We start from the raw sequence: 21,753 nt of genomic DNA on the forward strand, positions 1-21,753 counted from the left end.
ACACTTATAATATTTTTTCTCAGGGATTTTAATATCCTCAAGTCTCATGCTGGCAACTACACTTGAAGCACTCATTTTGCACTGACCGGACCCATGGATCTTAATTAAATTCTGCTCTCCCCCTTCCACAATAAAGGCAATGCCCTAGACTTCGTTTTTACATCATTCCCTCTCATCAGCTGGTCAGACCCTATCCACTCGACTAGTGTGACCACTCTGCAATCTTACTCACTATCACCCACTCATTTATGCCCTACAAAAGTCAGAAAAAATGCCCCCTCATTAAGCGCTGCACATTCAAAGCCTCCCCAGTCAATGAACTAGAAGCAAACTTTGTAGACATCCCCACCACAGGGGATACCTCGATCCCCTAGCATTATTCCACTATACATTGGTGGACCCCCTAAAAACCACCAGTACTAATCCAAATAATCTGCCCCATGATATGTCCCCGAGCTAGCTTCCAACAAATTCGCATTTAGAGCCCTAGAGAAATGGTGGGGCTAAAAACATAATCATGGAGGTATCTGTAAGGGGGAATGTTTAGTTTATATGCTAATTCTTCTCAATGTGAGAAATCCCCAATCCTTTTTGCTGGACTCTGGGATTTTTTCATTTATTCTCCTGAATGAGTGGAACTTTTTACCACTCACTCATTCTTTTGCTCTGATTGGGGAGCTCATTTACTGCTTGTGTGTTCTCTTTTTACTTTAATGGAGTTATGCTTTGCTCCATGTATTTCAATACAGGCATCTGTTATTGACTTTTGTGACACACCCTATGTGCAGTGTTACTGAGGAGTCCCTTGGACGTCCCCTTTTATTTTATTTGATTCTCTCATGTGAACTAATGTTCTCAAGAGTGGTGCGGTAAATTTTATTTTACCTACCTTTTCATTTGTGGGACCAGTACACCACCTTATGCAGGGTTCTGGGGGTTACATTGTAACTCCTTTATTTTATGTATCTATTGAACATTTGTACGGTGCCTGTAGACAAGTATTTCCAGCTGCCACAAGACTAAAAAAGGGGTGGTGGGCATAGGGAAAAAAAACAGTAACGGTCGTACTAGGCCTTGTGACATTCTTACCGTGCAAGTGCAGAGACAAAAAGTGCAAGGGAGTGTGGAGGAGGGGGTCAGGGATGGGGAAGGGACAGGGGATGAAGTGCAGGAGTGGGGGCCCAGCGGGCTCAGCAAGTGCTGAGGGGGGCCAACGGTCAAGTGCAGGGAAAGTGCAGGGGAAGTGGGAGAGGGAAAAGTGTGATGGATGGGGTGGACCAATCAGGCTAGTCCCAGAAGGGTGCCCAAAGGCAAGTGATGGTAGTGGTGCTGAGCGGGACTGGTCAAGGAGGGCCTAGCACCTGTGAGACTCATGAGGGACTAGGCACCAGTCGCAGCTGCAGATGGACAGTAGCATTGGAGGAGCGGAAGGAAGGAAGGAAGGAAGGAAGGAAGGAAGGAAGGAAGGAAGGAAGGAAGGAAGGAAGGAAGGAAGGAAGGAAGGAAGGAAGGAAGGAAGGAAGGAAGGAAGGAAGGAAGGAAGGAAGGAAGGAAGGAAGGAAGGAAGGAAGGAAGGAAGGAAGGAAGGAAGGAAGGAAGGAAGGAAGGAAGGAAGGAAGGAAGGAAGGAAGGAAGGAAGGATTTTCTAATTTTGTAATTCATGCAATTTCGACTCGCATGAAAGCCCTGCATTGCAAACCGCCGTGATATGAGCCTGTGAGGCTTCCAGGCAAATAGAGACAATTTCAAGCAACTAACAGGAACGAACATGCCAGGTCATTTATCATATTGAGGGGGTTGTATGCAGATCTTGCATAACGATCTCAATTGCATAATGAAGAGGCAGAAAGGGAACAACTGCTCTCATTAGCCTCTCTTCTGTCTTGTCAACTCTCGTGCCAGGGAAATTCAGCGCAGCCCACCTGCTCGCCGCCACTCTGGCCGCCAGGCTCTGCCCATCCCTCGGAGTCACGGTCCGGCCTTAGCAGAGGAAAGCATGGCGGATGCATTCCAATCTAATTATCGACATTCTGCCGTTCGCCGGAGTGACATTCTTCAGAGGCAATTCTGCAGAGACGCAGTGAACTTGATTACACCCAGATTGTCATCCGACTCGCTTAGACTTCGGGCGGCTGCGACTCCGACCGATGCCTCTCGGGGAAAGCGCTAGACACATACAATTCCCATCCGCGAATGAACAGTAAGTGCCCAGTTCCACTAACAGTATGTTTCGCTGCAGCTCGCGAACTCAACTCGGATGTATTCTTTAATATCTCAATCCATTCGGTTTATTTTCATTTTAAAGTTAAAGCTGTTGCCACTGCGATGGTGTATACGCTTTTTCGAGCCTTGTCTTTATTTTTGGCGGGGGCTGAGTCGTTGAAGGGATTCGTGATTGATTTGATATGATATGGCATTTATGACGCGCCTGTGCACAAGTGTTTCTAAGCGCGTTTCTTTTGGTTGTCGCGATACACTCAACAGGACGCATTATACAAGAAATGAGTGAATGTCATTTGCGAACCACGAACATTATTTTTGAGTAAAGAAACTACAGCGTTCAGAAAAGAAAAAGAAAACAACGACTTACACGTGAACTGACAAGTGACATTATCAGAACAGGCAGCATCACGAATAAAACCACTACTAAACACGACATATTAACAACGTAATGCTGTTCAAACGATGCCACAAACTAGTAATTGTGTACAAGATGCTCTCCCCCACTGTTATCAAGTAATTATTATATTTGGAATCTCATTGAGTTATTCAATAAAGGTGCGTTTTTCCCTGGTTCATCTCGCAGAAATAAATACCTTTTAAAAAATAATAAATAAATAAAAGAAGATGAGTTAGTTAATGAAATTCAATACAATTGATGTTTCTGCACCAAAATGAGAAGATTCCTCCATACGCTCTTAATTTTCAAATTGAGACGTATGGACTTTATTTTTGAAGTTCCACTGGGTTTAGTTTTCACGCAGGAAGTAGTTCTTCGCTTGGGCCATTAACTCGGTCTTCAGGGCCCATAACGCCCGGTACGGCCCTCGCTGCAGGTCTATAAAGCTATAATATGGATTGAACATTGCTGATCACGTGTGCAATCCAAAGAGCTTCAGCGAGGTAATATCATTTCTCATCTAATCAGCCTCATATTTAAGATGTTTGCTCTATGACCCAGGAGATATTGTTGAAAAGAAGTGGAGGACTATAATAGAAACAAAGCAGCATTGTCAAGGGCGCCTTCCCTCTAGTTAATGAAACATGTAGTAACTGGCCTTTGTGTTTCTTAGGGGAGGAGAAGTGTAGTAATCTGGTTTTCAGATTAGCATGTGAGTGTGAGGTCATCTGCAGTGGAATGTTTGTGTGGAATGTTTTGTGTGAAGGGCTTCTGCTGGTGACGGTTGGAGAGGAGAGTGAAGCTGTGAGCTAAGAGTATGGGTGTGGGGGTGAGCCCGGTGTTTCCCGTGTCATCTTGTGTCCCCTACCATCGCTGTGTCTTGTGGAGGAGTTCAGGACATGGACAATAAAGAACCTGAGAACTTACCTGAAGTACTGGCGGTCCATCATTGTTACAAAACACAGAGTAAACTCACAGTGCCATTTTGGCATAGACGGAAACAAGTACTAGCAAAGCCAATACGTTCCACGTTTGCAGCAATTTCTTAACAGATATACAATCTATAGTGAGTGAAAATACTTCAGTTAGGATACAGTTAAGGTGACCGGTTCAGTATAACAAACCCATTGGAATTTAGCGAACACATATTTGTTGATCTGACGTTGAGCTGCCATTTTAATGAAACAAAATCCCTGCATTTCAGCAAGTATTGAAAGCCGTGCCACCTTAACTCTGAGCTGCCCTTCTACAGCACATGAACACACTGATGACATGCATGATAACATCATGAATGACATGACTTATGACGTCACGTGTGTCATCAGCGATGCCATCACTGGAAAAAAGAGCACATTGATATCACTGGAAAGTAAATGTCAGTACTGAAAACTCCTGACCCTTATTAAGTCATTGGAGAAACATTATAAAGTTAGACATTTGGGCCCTGATTTACCCATCACATTTTAACATGACGAAAGTCCCATTAAAGACATGTTTGTAAATGAGGCCCTTAATGTATTCTCGCAAAAGAGTATTATCCTCTTTCAGTATCTCAAGTCTTTCAAAATGCACCTCTAGGGCCTGGAAATAGGAATGGACTGCCTGTAGCAAACTGGAGATTTCCCAGTAGGCCTCTGCACCCTCTTGGCCTCTTTTGTGTTTTATTTCCAAATTGGCTCATCGGGAAAGGGTTGGACTTGCTGAAAATGTGTGATATGGGGGCACTTTGAAAATTATTTCCAGGGACTCTTTTGGTTCCCACTCTGCCACTGCCAGGAAACTATGTTTTCCTATTCATATAGAAATATGACAGGTTTTAGTACACAGCTGCATCACGTTCCTCTGTCCTGAGAACTTATTGAACCCCCAAACATATAAGTATAATCTAAAGATTGACCATAACAAGTTTTCTTGCCGAAGCATGTATCACTTTTCATCACAAGAGCCTCTCTTCCCCTTGAAGGAACAGTTCCTGAGAAACAAAAACATCTAAATTTAGCGAACAACACTTCTCTTTTTTGTCACAGTCCCTTTCCTGACTGCTGAAAAGTCAAACCTACCTTTTGCACATCTTTTATTTCAGCATCATGCTGTGAACACGTATGGTGTGGGCTTTTAAACATGTACCTGTTTCCATGCAGACCAGCATTTGACATATTCTGAAGACAAAAAAGGCTTCTGTTCAAATAGTTTGTGTTCACAACACAGTAGAAATGGTGTTCATGCTAAATGTCCCAATTTAACGACAGTGATTCAAATCGAATATCTGCACTGGAATGTCTTTGATTAGGATATACTCAACTATTACTGTCTAACTCAGGACCGTTAGAATCGGATGAAAAGTTGCCTTAATGTGTAAAATTAAGACAAATAGAGCACGCCAACCCCTTCTTCTTAAGTGTTTTAAAAACGCATTACTAAATTGCATTTAAACATTTTTTTACAGGGAGATTTCAAATATTAGCCTGATTGCAAATAGACAAGTGCAACATTTCTATGGTCAAATTCCCGATTCCCAGTCCTAATACAAAACAATAACCTCATTGTTTACATAGAATTGTGACATAATGGGGCCGATTCATGGAACAATTGTGCGCCGAATTAGGTGGCGCAAGCGTGAAAAATCCAGCGCACGCATGAGAATCCCACGCAAGCGATTCATGGAAGCCTGTACGCGTGTTTTTCCTGGGAGCTGCACCAAATCCGCGCCTATTTTACACGTCACTGCGACATCCCACACGCTGTGCGCGATGCGCACAACAAATGCGCACAACATGTAGCGCACACAACAAAAAGGGGGCGGAACATGCGGAATGGGGAACAACGCGTGAAAACGAGGGTGTAACTGGGGAAGAACTGCTGGGAAATACAAGGAACGCCCACACGCTCGCGAGCAACACATTTTCATGGAATGAAATAGGGGAAACCCGCGCACAGACACGCATGGGCATCAACACGTCCGCCACACAAAGGCAGGCAGAAACGTCCCCGCGCAGTATAAAAGTGAGGCAAACAACAACCATTTATATACAGCTACGATGAATGTCCCAGTGATTGTGATGCCTGATGACGAGGTCTATGGCAGGTATAGGTTTCCACCTGATATCATCCTAGAGCTGGTCAGGGAGTGGGAGGATGAACTCACATCACCCACCCTGTGCTCCCAAGCATTGAGCCCCTTGGAGAAGGTGCTCAATGTACTGCATTTTTTGGCCACTGGGTCATTTCAGCAGACAACTGCCATAGTGGGGGGTGTCTCACAGCCCACGCAGTCACTCTGCCTACACCACGTGTTGGCAATCATCACTGCGCGCCCCTCAGTCCGCATGCACATATGCATGCCCAGAACACCTGCAGAAAGGGAGGCTGTGGTCCTGGACCTCTACAGGGTGGCACAATTCCCCAAAGTGCTCAGTGCCATAGATTACACCCATGTGGCCCTACGTCCACCTAGGGCCACTGAAGACATCTATTGCAATCGCAAGCACTGGCATTCCATCAACGTACAGGTTGTATGTGATGCCCATGGAATGATCACCTCTGTCTATGCAAACTATCCTGGGTCTACCCATGACCGTTTCATATGCAAAATGTCTGCCCTGAGCCGGGACGTGGAAGCTGGGAAGCATGGCGACACATGGCTCATTGGTGAGCACAAATGTCTGGGCACACCCATGCATGTCACACACAGACAAATACACAAATCTAACTAATGACAACCATCATCACCTCCCAAGGGGGCAGGGCCTACCCTCTGAGCACCCACATGATGATGCCAATACGGAAACCCACCACACCACCCCAGGTAAGATACAATGCAGCCCATATTGCAACCAGGGGCATAGTAGAGCACACATTCAGAGTGCTCAAGTCACGTTTCTGCTCCCTTGACCGCTGTGGTGGGCAGCTACTATATGCACCCCCAGTAGTGTGCAGGATCATTGTGGCAGCATGTGTGCTGCACAATATTGGAACACGGTGGTGTGTACCGGTGGACATGGTGGTGCCCCCACATCCCTTCCACAGGCACAGGCGCTGCTCATGGGAGGGGAAAGGGCACGTGGCGAGGCAACCCGGACCTAGCTTGGGGCCACATTTTTCACTGAAACTCCCACCCCTGCGGAGTGCACACAGGCCTGACACATACGAGGTGACAATCGATAATGGCAAAGAGAGAGTCAACTGTCACAACTGTACCACCCTGAAAATCTATCCACGGAAGTGCTACATTGAGTGCATCCCTAGCAACTTAAACATAACCAATCCGGTGTGACCAAAAGGAACACATGCACGGTGCATATCACATCACCCCACTGTAAAACAGGCCATGAAAATCACTAGTATGTCACCCAAACCCTCCCAACCCCCATCACCCTTGTCGGCCACACCATGACATGGCATGCAATAGCAAAAGATCAAACCAAAAGCACAACACGTGACAAATTAGATACAAAGTGCCATGTGATAAATAGAAAGAGGCCTGAGACAATCCCACCTGACATGGAATCAGATGAAATGACTGACCAACAACCTCCCACACATACAAAGTCATACGCAAATGCATGCCACCAGCGGTACCATCAACAAAAGACAGAATGTCTGTTGGCATGCACATTGGCCAATGTAAATCCACAAATCCCAAAACCGTGTGCTGCGTGTATCCCCTGCAAAACACTGCTCAACACACAGCACAGTGAGCAGCCATTGTGTTGGGAATACACCTTGAGCATCATATAAAAAAAGATAAGCAACAAAAATTACCCAGTGATGCATGTACACGATCCCAGAATGGTAAGTGATCATGCACTGCAGGGACACAGCATGGCAGAGAAGGCAATCTGTGTGCACGTGTGGGCATGGATGGGTGGTTGCATGTGTGGTGGTGCATTGTGTAAGTGTCTGTGTCAGTAGGGACATGCACTCAATACATGCATGTGAAATGAAGTGACCTTCAGTGTCATGTTTACATCACATGTGAACATTGCCCATGTGGACACCCCAAGTGTGTCAGACCACGCCAATCGCCTGACACCTGAAAAGTAAACCCAAACCAGGAACAGCCATTGACCAGCAGAACACATCATGTACATAGTACCCCACATTGACAATATCAGAGAGTGCCCAATCACTGTAGCCCAAGCGTACTGTCCAACAACAAAAGCCCCTCCCTCATTTCCTCATCACCTTGACCTTCAGAAGAACTGTCTCTGGGGTCCGTTGGCTTCTTCCTTCTAGTCTACCTGGCTTCAGGATCCCCCTTCCCCTTGGTTTCCTTGTTCTTCATTTCGTGTAAATAGGGTCTAGCCCCCTCAGAGGCCACCTTGACCGGTAAAAATACCAAATCGCAGAGAACTACAAGGAGCCAAACCCCCAAACCAGGGAAAAAGCCTCTAGGCACCAAAAAACCCTGGAAGAGTCTCCAGTAGATGACTTGAAGTTGTAGAATATGGCCAAGTATTGTATTGTATTGTATTGTTTATTTATAGTGCGCACCTAACCCAAAGGGTAGCAAGGCGCAAAAGTAGCAAGAGGATTGTGAAACTTAGTTACATATCAGCAAAAGGTGGGTTCAGCACTGGAGGCACCTGGACATTAACGGACAATCAATCGAGTAGCACACAGGATGTACAGTATTTACAAGTAATCTAGCATGTATCCTCTAATAGGCAAGAAATAGACATTGGTATACACAATTTACAATAGTTATGGTAAAGCACAACCTAGAAAGATATTAAATATCATGTTCCTTAAGCCAGTGTATAGTCTTAGATCTAAATTGTAGGTACGGCAGGTCCTCCCTAAGTGGTGGAGGTAGTGAATTCCAACATTGAGATGCTTTGACGGGGAAGCTATTCCCCCCAGACATCGTGCGTTTGAATCTGGGCACAAGGAGGAGATTAGTGTTGGCCTTTCTAGATGGGCGGGAGGAGATGGGTCTGGTAAATCTGGTTATTAAATATTGAGGATCTGCCTGGTGGAGGCACTTATGCGTCAGGGAGACAGATTTGAGGAAGATTTTGTCTTTGGTTGATAGCCAGTTGACAGATCTTCTAGTATCCGAGATATGTGCTTTTTTCGGGTTGCACAAGGCAGCTCTTAGAGCGTTGTTTTGAAGGATTTGGATTTTATTGGTGATATATTTATTGCAACCTGCATATAAGACATTACAATAATCCAACTTGGATAGTATTAAAGCTCTGGCTAGTGTGATACAATTGGACGATGAGAGGAAGGGTTTAGCTGCTCTAATAAGTTTGCAGGTGTATGATGTGGCAGATGCCATAGCATTAACTTGTTTTGAGAAAGTGAGTGTAGAATCTAGATAGAAGCCAAGGGTTTTGACCTCTTTGGCTACTGTAATCTTGTTGTTATCGATTACAAAGGAGGAGTAATTTGGGCCTAATTTGGTAAGGTTAGAAGAAGTGCCAAGAATGAGAAGTTCTGTTTTGTCATCATTCAGGCATAGACCGTGTGATGCCATGCATGCCTGAATGATGAGGTACACTTTATTTACAAAGGCCAAATCCTTATTGTAGTCCCCCGTCAGCGGGATGTGGATCTGGGTATCATCAGCGTAATTAGTGTAGGTGATACCCAGACCATCTAGATAATCGAAAAGGGGCTTTGTAAAGATGTTGTACAAGGTGGGAGAGACACAAGAGCCTTGGGGTACGCCACAGGTAATAGGTGTGGGGTCAGCGGCTGCTAAAGGGGAGAAGACTCTCATAGTGCGGTTGTTAAGAAAGGATTGGATCCAGTTAGTTGCCTCTTGAGAGAAGTGGGCTGCTGATTGAAGATGATTACAGAGTATCTCATGGTGAACCAAGTCGAAGGCGGCTGAGAGATCAAGGAGTAACAATAATGCAGTCTTTCCCTTGTCTCTCAGCTCGTCTATCTGTGTCTTGAGATCCAGGAGAGCAGTTTCGGTGCCGTGCAGTGGCCTGAAGCCAGACTGTCGAACTCCTAGGAGGTGAAAGTGTTCAAGGTAATATTGAATTTGTTGGTATGCTATTTTGTCAAGGATTTTAAGTAAGAATGGTACTGTAGTAATAGGCCGGTAGTTCGTAGGAGTCGAGGGATCTAGGCTAGGTTTTTTAAGGAGAGGGAGGACCCATGCTTGTTTCAGGTTATTAGGTATAGTGTTTGTGGTGAAGGAGGCATTTATTAATTTAGTAATGAATGGAGCAAGTTCACGCGCCGCATCCTTTATCAATTGTGCGGGACAGAGGTCCCCATGGCAGTTTGAGGGTTTGTGTGAGGATAACCTTTTCAACTTCTTTGGTAGTGACTTTATGGAAGTTGAACTGGGGAATGGGAGTAATGGGGGGTGGCTGAATAGGTAGTCCCGTTGTAGGGCTGGTGATACTCATTTTGATGGTAGGGAGAAGTGAGTCTTTTTTATTGTTTATCTTAGTTTGCAAGGAGGTGATTTTATTAGCTAGGACATTTTGTATGCTTGTGCACCAATTTTTATCCTTAAGGCAAGAGTCAGGCATTTGTACATGAGATTCTACCTCTATCAGAATAGTAAAGAGCTCCTGGTGTTAGATTTGGCAAGCGAGATTCGGGAATTATAGGAAGTTTGTTTGGCCAGGATAATTTCTTTTTTATCCTCGGTGGCTAGTATGCTCAAATTGTTCTTATTGATTTCTGTGGGGTGTGATCTCCAAACTTTTTCGCAGTGTCGTTTCTCCTGTCTGAGGACTTTGAGATGGGGGAGAACCAGGTGTTGATATGTTTGAGGGGTTTTCTCTTTCTTAGCTTTAAGGGTGCAATGTTATCAAGGGAGGAGAGCATAAATTTGTTATACAGATCTACCATGATGGAAGGGTCTGTGTGGTCCGGAATAGCGTTCAAGGTCGGCAGGATCAAGGGGATGAGATTTTCAGAAGTAATATTTCTTTTATTTCTAGTCTGGGCAGCTGGGGCTATGCTAATAGCTTGTGCTGGTAGTGCCTCTAGTGAGAACATAATCAAGTGGTGGTCAGTCCAAGGCTGTGGCAGTATAGATGAGACCAGGATAGGGCAGTTATGCACAGCTAGCCAATCAAGAGTTCTACCTTTGATATGGGTAGGCTCTGTGATCTTCTGGATAAAGCCTAATTCCTCTAGGGTGTTGTTAATTAATGTGGCGTTGACATCTGTAGAATCGTAAAGTCCAAGGTTGAAGTCACCTAGTTAGATGCTTTGGGATGAGTTATTGAGATTATTCGAGATGATGTTAGTGAGGTCTTCCTCAAAGGATCCTAGGGGGCTTGGAGGTCAGTAAATGAGGTGGATAGATATAGATTGTGTGTTGGATAACGTTAATTTGGCGGTTAAGGATTCACAGGATCCTAAGTTGAGGGATGGAGAGCACAAGTAGTACAGCAGCAGACTGGCCACAGATATGACGAAAGTCCAATGCCCTTGTGTAAATTGCTGTCACACAGAACCATCCTTGCAAGCCCATGGAAAGGGGAAGCAGGAGTGGCATATGTGTCTGGACCCAAGCCACAAACACATACACGAGACAAGCTTTAATGGGCCCAGTTGGAATAGACAGTGGATGCTTTCAAAAGCCATAAAGCACCACACCGTCACATGAACGCACAATAGACAAACAATATTATTTAAAAAAAATCAAAATGGCAACATACGACCTGTGGGGGGGCACCCAGGAGAGGGGAGGTACAGGGTGCACCTTAACACCCACTTGCGATGATATTAAGATGAAAAATCTCCATGGGCTCAACGCCTGCACGGCCCTACCTGTGTGGGAGATAAGTCGTGATCCTGGTCACCCTCTGGATGGAAATCAGAAGGTGGACGTGGTACAGTTCCCTGACCACGCCTATGCGCAGGTTGCCCCTCGATGGCAGCAAGCCTGTGGGTCTGGTAAGGCCGGTCCTTTGTGGCAATGGCACGTAGGTCAGCATGCAGCACCTCACGTGATACACATGCTTCCTCTTGCAAGGTACCACGTGTAGCACAGAGTTCTGCCTGCATGGCCTCGCATGACATCTGGAGCACCTCCTGGCATGCACGTAGCTCAGCCGAGATGGTATTCTCAAGCTGCTCCAACCTCTCCTCTGACTGCTGCCTCTGGGACATGTTGAGCACACCCAGAGTAGATCTGAGGGATTAATTGTCCTCCCTCAGGGCCTCCATGTGTGCCTCTGCGTGAGCAGCAACTGCTTGATGCAGAGACACCATTTCAGCCTGGCGTTCCATGTCTGAGGCTACCATGCCCAGCCTGAGTGAGCGGGACATGGACTGCGTTGCCTGCTGCTGGAGCCCCACCTGCCTAGCAGGGGGGAGCACGGATTGGGCTAAACATTCCATGCTCTGATCGATCTTATCAATAACTGCCCCTGTTGTTTTGAATTGACATACATGGATATAACCACTCAGTATGCCCCAATGACGCACGGCCACCGCATTGCCGGAAATTACACCTGCAGGGCCCAAGGAGCCGTGGTCCTCGCTGGAATGGCACCGCCCATCGCTGCAGGACTACATCCCTCCATTGACATGATGCCCCAGGCACATCAGCAACTGGTGTGGAGTGTGACCATGCATCCTGATCCACAACAGGCAGAGGTTCCAACACTGTCTGGCCCCTCAGTGCAGGTGTCGCGGACAGAAGATCGTCCACATCAGGATCACTCACCATTGAAGAATGGACGTGACGCGCATCCACTCAACATTATGCTCAGAGTGATCATCAGAGCTAGACTGATTGCCAGCCCGGGACACGATGGTCTGGAGCACAAGTGGGTTCTTGTGGTCTACTACCCCACAACCCCCACTTGTGCCGGGTTGCTGATGTAATAGCAACCCTGTGTCTGGAATAACATCACCATCCTCTGGATCCATTGCGTCATCATCTGTAATGTGAAAAAAACAAACATGAGTACACATGTCAGAGGCAAATATCCCCCACACACATAAACATCACATTGACAGCCAACACATGAAGCAGACATGTCCACACAACTGAAATTCTGGCATGCATTCAGTGGCATTGATATGCAAACGCACCCCAAAAGCAGAACTGGATGTGTGTAAATAGCGAAGCCAACACATGTACTGAATGTAGTATATCACCTCCATCACACACCAACTCTGGCAGGCACATGTCACAGGCAGAAATGACAGATGGCAACAATGAGATGGCACATACCATAAGCATGCCTGAACAGCCAAATGGCCACAGCTGGCAGTGAATCCAAACACACCATGACACACGTAATATGCATGTACACATGCATCACTAAATCATCATCACCAATATAGCTTCATCCATCTGCAGCTTGCCCCGTACCGGGCATCATGTGCCATGTAGACATAGTGAATGTCCTAAGCAAAGGGACGGCTTGCAACCATGCAAGAGGGACCATAACACCCAGTACAGTCTGAGCTGCCGGTCCATGAAGCCTCCAGAACACACCTCAGGCCCTGATTCAGCACATTGTGCATTGATTGTGCCCAAAAACATTATTGAGAGTGTCAAATCATCATGGCCAGGCCCCCCCTGATTAACTAAGTGGGCCTGGGCATACATGTACTGCACGACAGTGCACCTTCAGGATTGTGCCCGTTGAATATAACGGGAGCAATGCTGAAATCTCAGCAGCATTTACGTTAATTAACAACATATTAGTCATTCCACAAAAAGGCTGCAGAGAACACATGTGTAAATAAACACTTTCACACACACATAAGTGAGTAGCTGCAATGTTGCAAAACACAGCATTGAAGCTGCTTGTGAAAGTGTTCAAATACACCCGTGATCATATACACTTGTATGGTGAATATGAACAGCATCCTATACAGCAAAGCAAGCAGCTACAACACTGCTTGCTTTGATGTATGTGAAAGTGTACACATACACACGTGCAGGCAGCTCCACAGTCATTAGAACCTGATTGGCAAGCTATAATCAATCTGCGGCCTATACCAGTTAGTATAGGCCGCAGGTTGACCAATCAATTTTGCTAAACACCCGCTAGGGTGTTCCAATACTGAGTACATGTGTCACAGGACGCACCTGTGCCTGTGCCTTTCATGACAGTGAAGGGATGACAATCTGAACATACATGCCAGGTCACTTTGACATTGCAGCAGTGAGTAGGCATGTAGAACGCTGTAACATGACTCAGAAGTGGGTGGGTGCAGTGCAGAACATGTGTACATTGCCGACTATCTACATCAACAAGTACATTATGATGTCAATCAATATACATGAAGGCAGTGTAAGGGCAAGTTCAGCCATCATGTGCTATGTGCATGCAATGGGTTGCATGGCTACAGGCAACCCCCTCCCCCTTAGTGAAAATGCAGGGAGGCATTGCATGGCAATGAAAGGTTGACTGGAGAACTGTGTATTGGCAGACAGTGTTGAGTAGTGTCAATTGCATCATCTTAGTCAACTGACACCACAGCAGATGAGAATGGGACAGTAAGCAGGACACATGATGAACCCTCAGTTGTACACCCATTTCTGCAGAAGGCACTACACCAGTTGAACAGAGTCAGGGGGCTTGCAACAGGGGGAAACCTGTGTCCCACACAGACTGTGACACCCTAAACATGTGTGTGATGCAGGACTGAGCCAGTGAGCATGGAATGGATGAGCAAATGCCATGATATGTATGTCATCCTGGGCACGTACTACAATGATCATCCTGCCAAGGACACATAGGGGCATGCATGGAATGCACATGGAGCATGAATAGGCACTCATATCCCTGGGGAGCATCTGACATCTGCACAGTCCGAGTGAGACACCCTGCATCAAGGACAAAGGATGTACCCCACAGTATGTGTCTGGCAGGTTAGCAGGGCGAAGTGTGCATGTACACAGGAGCGTGGAACAGGCCATTGCAGCAGTCCAACATGTTACCCACCAGTGCCATGGTGAAATTGAGGTGCAGGGGGGTGGAGGGGCAAGGAAGCATGCCCATGTGGAGTACCCGCATGCAGGCTGAACACACATGCACATCAGTCATGCAATGACATAGTCAGAGTGCTGAGTGGAAAGACACCCCAGGCTGCATGCAGAAGTGTCAGTGAGCAGGAACATGGACCGGAGGGGCAGCCGGGTGACTAGCATGTGAGTAGGGTGCATGTGTGGTGATGAGGACAGTCCCTGTCTGCTCTACATGTCCAGTATGCACCACAGCAGGCACGCATTAGTGAAGCATTGCATGACTCGCACATGAGAACCATGTGCACATAGCATGTAGTGGCAGTCAAGCACAAAATATCACATAAGCAAACCACACATGGGCTGGACAAACACGCAAAAACACTCACCGGACGGGCCATCAAAATCCACCATCTCTCCAACTCCTACGACCAATTGTGCTGGGATGAACTCCGCAGCAGTCACCCGAGTCATGGCATAATTGGAGGCACGCTTTAGCTTAGCACAGTGTCAGAGGTCATCCCAATGCTTATTACACTCCTGATCTGTGCGCACCTCATGTCTGAATGCACTAACACCCTTGTGCAGGAGAAGCCTTTCTCCTCTTGGGCAGTGGTCCGGACCCTGACTGGCAAATGCTGCTCTGATCAGTAGGGGCAGTGGTGCTGGTAGACTGAACCAAGGAAGTGGCAGGTGGAACTAGGACGGAAGCCCTGACTTGCGTCAGTGGCTGCTGGGTGCTCTTGACTGGACTCAGCACAGCAACAGCCGCTGTGCAAAGGTCTTTGACCGAGACTGTCCTGGCTGGCAGACTCACAGCCGAGGTTGTGTTCGCTTCACCTGCCCATGCAGTTGCCAACACCCAGCTGCTCAGGGCACTAGATGACAACACTGCCCCACGGACATTGCCTCGGTCAGGGCAGCCCTGCTTGCACTTTGCTTGTGCCTCCTGACCACCTGGAAATGTGCCTGGGAATCCCCAGGTGCCAACGCATCATGCGCTGGCCGACCCTGAGCCCGGGTGGTGGTCGCCACAGCTGCACCTGCATCTACCACTACCGTTGGGCCTTTGGCAGTAGATGAAACTGACTGCCGCGTCACATGGGTGCCAGTGTAACATGCAAGAGCTGCATCTCTCGGAGCCGCAGGTGGTGGTGGCATGACTGCACCAACACGTGGCAGAACATCCTGCTGAAGTGGCGCACCCCTGCCTCTTCCCCCTCTGCAGCCACCCTGGGCACCCTGGACTCTACCTACTCCCTGGTCACCCCGGCCACGTCCCTGACCACGCCCACCACATGGAGGACGCCCAACTGAGGCGCCCCTCACCTTACGTGGCGTCCCAAATATGGCACAGATGTAATAGTACTGGTACAGATGTAGTAGTAGTGCCAATGGAAGGTGTACACAGCAATTGTCCTGGGCAATTGGGGTGAAGGGGGTGGGGTACTAGATGTAAACAGCACCCCTGTGCACCTGCAAGGCTGTATGTGACGCCGGTGAGAAAATGATGTGTCATGCAACACTCAGGCACCCCAAAACTGCAGTAGAACTGTGCAGGCAACCCCTGTAACGCATGTGTGTGGAATTAACCTCCTGCAGTACATGGTGGCACCCAGTGACACAAAAAATGCATACGTGTGGGACACACAGGCTACTATAACCTTGAAAATGGGTAAGCGAAACACAGGGGGACCCACAGTGGGAAAAATAACGTGCACAACTCACCGTCTGTCTAGCGTGGGAAAGAAAAACATGTGTAGGCAAGACCCCCTCCAAAAGAAGAGGTACGTCCTCGATCCGCTGTGAAGTGATGGCGCGTGAAATAACAAGAATTAGCAACACACGCGTCGGTCTCCACTAAAACCATGTGCAGAGAACTGCTGGGCAATGCTCACCTATAACCTATGCCGAGGGAAATGCCCATGCGTGCCATCTCACTTACGCGCTTAGGCCCTTTCCTCAAATTACATGCATTCACACGTGGACATGCTGTTTTTGCACGTTCAGATTCACTATGCAACCATACCAAGGGAAACGCCTGCACGCCTCACGTCTCTTATGCGCTTACACACTAAGGCCCTTTCCTCAAATTCCACGCTGGTGTGCGGTTTTTTCATGTGCCAAATCATTCTGCATCAAGCTGGCCACGCGACAACACACGGAAGACCACGCTCCTGCCCAGAAGGCCATTTTTCTGCTCCCCAGAGCCCCGACCCGCCTCCCACAAGCCATCTGCTGCTGCCTGCCTGTCTGCTGGCCACGTGCCCTGCTATTTGGTGCCTGCACATCAGCCATCTGCAGGGGTCCAGTTGCTGCGACCACCCCTACTGGAACAGAAGACTCCCGACTGCAGTTCCATCGCTCCACAGCCCAGCACCAGGACCCAGTTGCCCACCCACACCTGCCTCAGGGGTTCCCATTTCGGGCCAAACTCCATCTGGGACCAGCACAACCGCCCACAGACAGGCAGAGGGCTGCCAGCTTCACTGCAGAAGAAGTTGGCATCCTGGTGGAGCAAGTCCTGGTGCATTATGATGCCTGCTTTGGAAGACCATGCGCCGACAAGGATGGACGGAAGAGGATCTGGATGGACATTGTGGGTGCTATCAACGCGGTGGGGGTGGCAACCCATGACTTGCAACATGTCCATAAGTGCTTGGAGGACTTCAGGTCCAGGACCCTCAGGAAGGCTCTGCACCTCTTGAATGCAGCGGATGCAGCCGGGTCTGCCTTACCATCGTAGCTCAAACCCATACCAAGATAACATTCTGTGTTGGTTAAGATACATAGACGACATTTTCATCATTTGGAAAGGCAGTAAGGATGCAGCCAATCAATTTCTTATCTGGTTGAATGAACAAAATAGATATCTTAAATTCACTATGAATATGAGTAATACTCTAGTTAATTTTTTAGATATATCTATATATCATCATCAAGGCTTTCTGCTTATCAAACCCTACACCAAAGACACAGACAAAAATGCTCTCCTCCATTTCAACAGTCACCATGCCCAACACGTCAAGGCTAACTTACCGTTTGGGCAATTTTTGCGTATTATAAAAAAAACAGCAGTACCAATGAATCCTATGAAGACGGGGCTAACAAATTAATTGAGAAATTAACCAAACGTGGTTATCCCAAACGTCTAGTAAAGGATGCTGCTAAAAGGGCATTTAATAACAACAGAGAGGCCCTTTTAGATCAACAACTTCACAAAAATCGAGACAACAAGGAAACTCCACTAGTATTCGTAAATACCTTCAGTAACTTATCATACAAGATCAAGGGCATTATTAATAAGAACTGGAAGAAAGTGATGCCTAAAGAAAGTGTAAAACCCCTCATAGCGTTCAAAAAAAGCACTACAATACACAACCTAGTGATGAGAAATGATATAGGCAGCACTAAAGCAAGGGAATCCCAACAAACAAGATTGTGGGATCTACCGCCAGTAACAGGACACCATCCGTGTGGTAATTGTACTATGTGTGCACAGACCAGAAAAACAACAACAGTAGATTTAGAAAGGGAATGGAAGATTACTGAACATACCAATTGTAATACAGAAAATGTGATATATGTTATCAGATGCCCATGTCGATTGATCTACATTGGTCAAACAATGAGAAAATGTAAAACGAGAATGATCGAGCAAAAAAGCTGCATCAAAAACAAGGTGGACCAAGCTCCATTAGTTAAACATTTTGTGGAAAATAACCACAAACATAGTGATTTCAATTGGACCATCTTAAAGCATATAAGAGGCAAAACACAAGAAAAAGTAAACAAAAAATTGCTAAGCCTTGAACAGAAACTTATTTTTTTGACCCAGAGCCATATCCGTGGACTTAACGAAAATATTGAATGGCACAATGCCTAGATGAGATGCAGTCTTTGTGATGCTCAATCTACCCGTTACTGACACCGCATACAATAAGTAAGAGAAATAAATTTGTTTATGACAATATAGACAATACAAGAGAAAAGGATGACATTAGCTGTGAGTAATACTTGTGCGTCCATTGGGGATAAATAAGGCATCCTTATTGTTACATGACAAAGCGGCTTCCCTAATAGGGAGACATGTGGTACCTATGTACCTGTAGTTGTCCACCAAATAGAAACATAGTGGCAATGGTGGTTAATGACATCTTTCAAGATACCACATTACTTTAGTTCTGTATTTGTCCACCAAATAGGAATATAGTGACAATGGTGATTGGTTACATCCACATTATTTTAATCATACTTGCCATCTATGACCCGTATTTGATAGAACACCTTACGGGTTCGTCTTATTTACATGGCCTTTTGTGGCTACGGTTTTCCTTACGGCTCCTACGCGAGCGGTAAGGCCATGACGGCACGCGTCGCGACGTGATGACGTCGTCGCGCCTACAACGCGATGACATCATCGCGTACGCTCATATAGCCATATATAAAAGAGAGTGGTCTCCCCACAGTCGCTGTTGGCGAGCAAGGAATCTATGATTCGTAGAGGTGGCCTAACTTAAGGTAAGCTACAGAAATAAGACTCTGTGCCTGAGTGAGACTAGTGAGCGATATAGCCCCAATATTAAAATGGAATACATTTTTTTGTTTTTAGATCCACTCCGGGACAGAATTGTGCTTTGTCAATAAAAGCTCTACAAAAATCGTAGAAGATCAGCTACAGAATACACACTAAATAAACAGCCTAACAGTAAGTGGAGGAATTTCTAGTACGCTTGACAACATCTTTCATGAGCAGAATTTGTGATATAGAGGGGTCTTTTGAACTACACACTTATCGTAGTTTTTTTGGTTTTTCTTGTCTCCCTCTTCCAGCTACCTTCTGGTCTATTCCTGAACCAATTCTTTTCCCGCCTTTAAGGCACAGTGGGAACATTGAAGGAAAATTAATTTTTTACCTCTTTCCAACGCAGGTAAGAAGACCGTTTTGGGGGTGATAAAAGAATTACCTAGATCCAATATATAGTCTCACATTCTAAAACAGTATCCTTTACATCTACCCAATTTTTACAGAATAGAAGACATTGGGAGCGATATTCCCAAACAAAAGGGAAATCTTGTCCTCCTTCAATTACCATTTAGTGGTAATCCTGCCGCCTGTGGAACTTTGTCACCACAGTTTTGGAAGGTATGTAAAAAATAAGCATACTTATCCCCCTAGGTGGATCGGGGGTGCCAATATCTGAGTCTATTTATATGACTTGAATGATAGTAAATACGTGCTAATGAATACAAAGAAAACCCTAATAGGTTGTCTTTAACCCACAGGGTCCGCAAATCATCGAACATACCTGGCAAAGAAAAAAGTGATAGGAAAATAGAATCTATCACCAGCATAGAACACAAGCAACAAACACCCCTGATGAATGTCCTACATCTATATGTGTGTTTAGGGACAGAAACTTGTGCAAGTTGGGTCTAGGCAATAATCATATTATCAAGGTGATAGAAAATAATCACAACTCCAATGTGTAGGTTCACATGGGGGTGATCAAGTACTCAAAAGACTTAACCCACAGCGTGTGTATATTCTTGTGTCTTGTTTTTGTATAAAATCTGTTTTTATATGTTTTTTTCAAGGAGTTGTATGTAATGTGATCATTTTATGAGTATCAGTATCTATGTGTTTAATAAAAAGAGGTTTTAAGGTTTATAAGAGAATTTTGAGATAATTGACATATCCTTTGCCATAGGAACCCGTAGGGTCTTAGACACATTTCAGTATACCTTCTTTTGTGATGTAAATATGGCTGCCAGCTTCACTGCAGAAGAAGTTGGCATCCTGGTGGAGCAAGTCCTGGTGCATTATGATGCCTGCTTTGGAAGACCATGCGCCGACAAGGATGGACGGAAGAGGATCTGGATGGACATCGTGGGTGCTATCAACGCGGTGGGGGTGGCAACCCATGACTTGCAACATGTCCATAAGTGCTTGGAGGACTTCAGGTCCAGGACCCTCAGGAAGGCTCTGCACCTCTTGAATGCAGCGGATGCAGCCGGGTCTGCCTTACCACCCACCAGATGAGGGTTTTGGAATGCATTCGCCCAGCGCCTCACCTCCAGGTCCTCAAGAGGCAGACCCGTCTGGAGTTGAGCGCAAGTGTCCATACGTACTCATTGGACGCAGTGTATGTTGAGGTGTGCCAGGAGTGTGCAACTTTGACATATGTCTGTAATGGCCCATGTATGGATGTGTATGTGCAGGTACATGACCGTGATGCATGTGAGTCCAGTCATGTATGATGCACATCATTGGTGTATGTGTTCCAAAGCATGACACACAACTGCATGTGGAGATGCACACATGTTAGCATTTCTGTGTATGTACTATACAACTGCATGTGGAGATGCACACATGTTAGCATTTCTGTGTATTTACTGTGCCATGGTTGGGGTGTGACACATGGATGCTGGTTCCACCTTCATGTATGTGCACGGCGTACATGTGCGTTTGTGTGTTTGACATGTGTGCGACTGTGATACGCTGTGGATGCATGTGACCCGGACATGTGGGTACCTGATGGGCAGATGTGACTTAGTTGCTGATGATTGCACTGTGACAGGTGTTGGAGATGTACAGATGGATGTCTGTCTAGTGGTGTGTGTTCATGTGATCGGCACTCCCCATGTTGCTTGTGACATAATGCCAACCTTTGGTTGTTCATGCAGTTACGTGTGTATGGATGTTGATGCCTGTTGCACAATACCAGTTTATTTGTGCATGTGTGTGGGTTCAAATGATAGGAGTGTTGGGGAGTTTGATGACATCTGTGAAGTTTGACACTGCCACTCATGTGCAACTGTCATGTGTGTATCAGACCATTGTACAGTGCCCTGAGGCCTCTGTTCTATCTCTGCCTGTCTGCAGCGTCGACTGATGAAGAGGGCAGAGACAGTGCTGTGTAGCACAGCGGCAGGGATCCCGCCAGCCGGAGCACAAGGCCCACCCCTTCTCCCAAGTACTGATATCTTCTGGAAGTGAGGAGTCTGGTGCTGTGTCCATGGCTGCAGCTGCTGAGGGAAGATCCAAGAAGCGGAGGTTGGAGGTGGACTCCTCGGCAGCAGAAGGGGCAGCTGAGCCCCCACAGAGGCCTACGGAGAAAGATAGCACAGAGTCATCAAGGTGTGTAGGGGTTTTGGTTGAGAAGGAGGCCATGGAAGCCCCACGCACGGGGCCTGGAAGGGGGGATTCCACTGGTGCTAG

The 21,753-nt window shown here is 46.5% G+C and overlaps 1 long non-coding RNA gene across 1 annotated transcript in view; it reads left to right on the plus strand.

The window, feature by feature from the left end:
• Window positions 1-1,839: 1,839 nt before the first annotated feature.
• LOC138527839 (uncharacterized) overlaps window positions 1,840-21,753 on the plus strand; it is a 277,332-nt gene continuing 257,418 nt past the window's right edge. The window contains exon 1 of the long non-coding RNA XR_011284061.1: window positions 1,840-2,200. This is a non-coding gene — a long non-coding RNA (uncharacterized lncRNA). The remainder of the gene's footprint in view (window positions 2,201-21,753) is intronic.

The sequence above is a fragment of the Ambystoma mexicanum genome, chromosome 7q (assembly GCF_040938575.1).
Source record: "Ambystoma mexicanum isolate Mex_15411 chromosome 7q, UKY_AmexF1_1, whole genome shotgun sequence".
NCBI lineage: Eukaryota > Metazoa > Chordata > Amphibia > Caudata > Ambystomatidae > Ambystoma > Ambystoma mexicanum.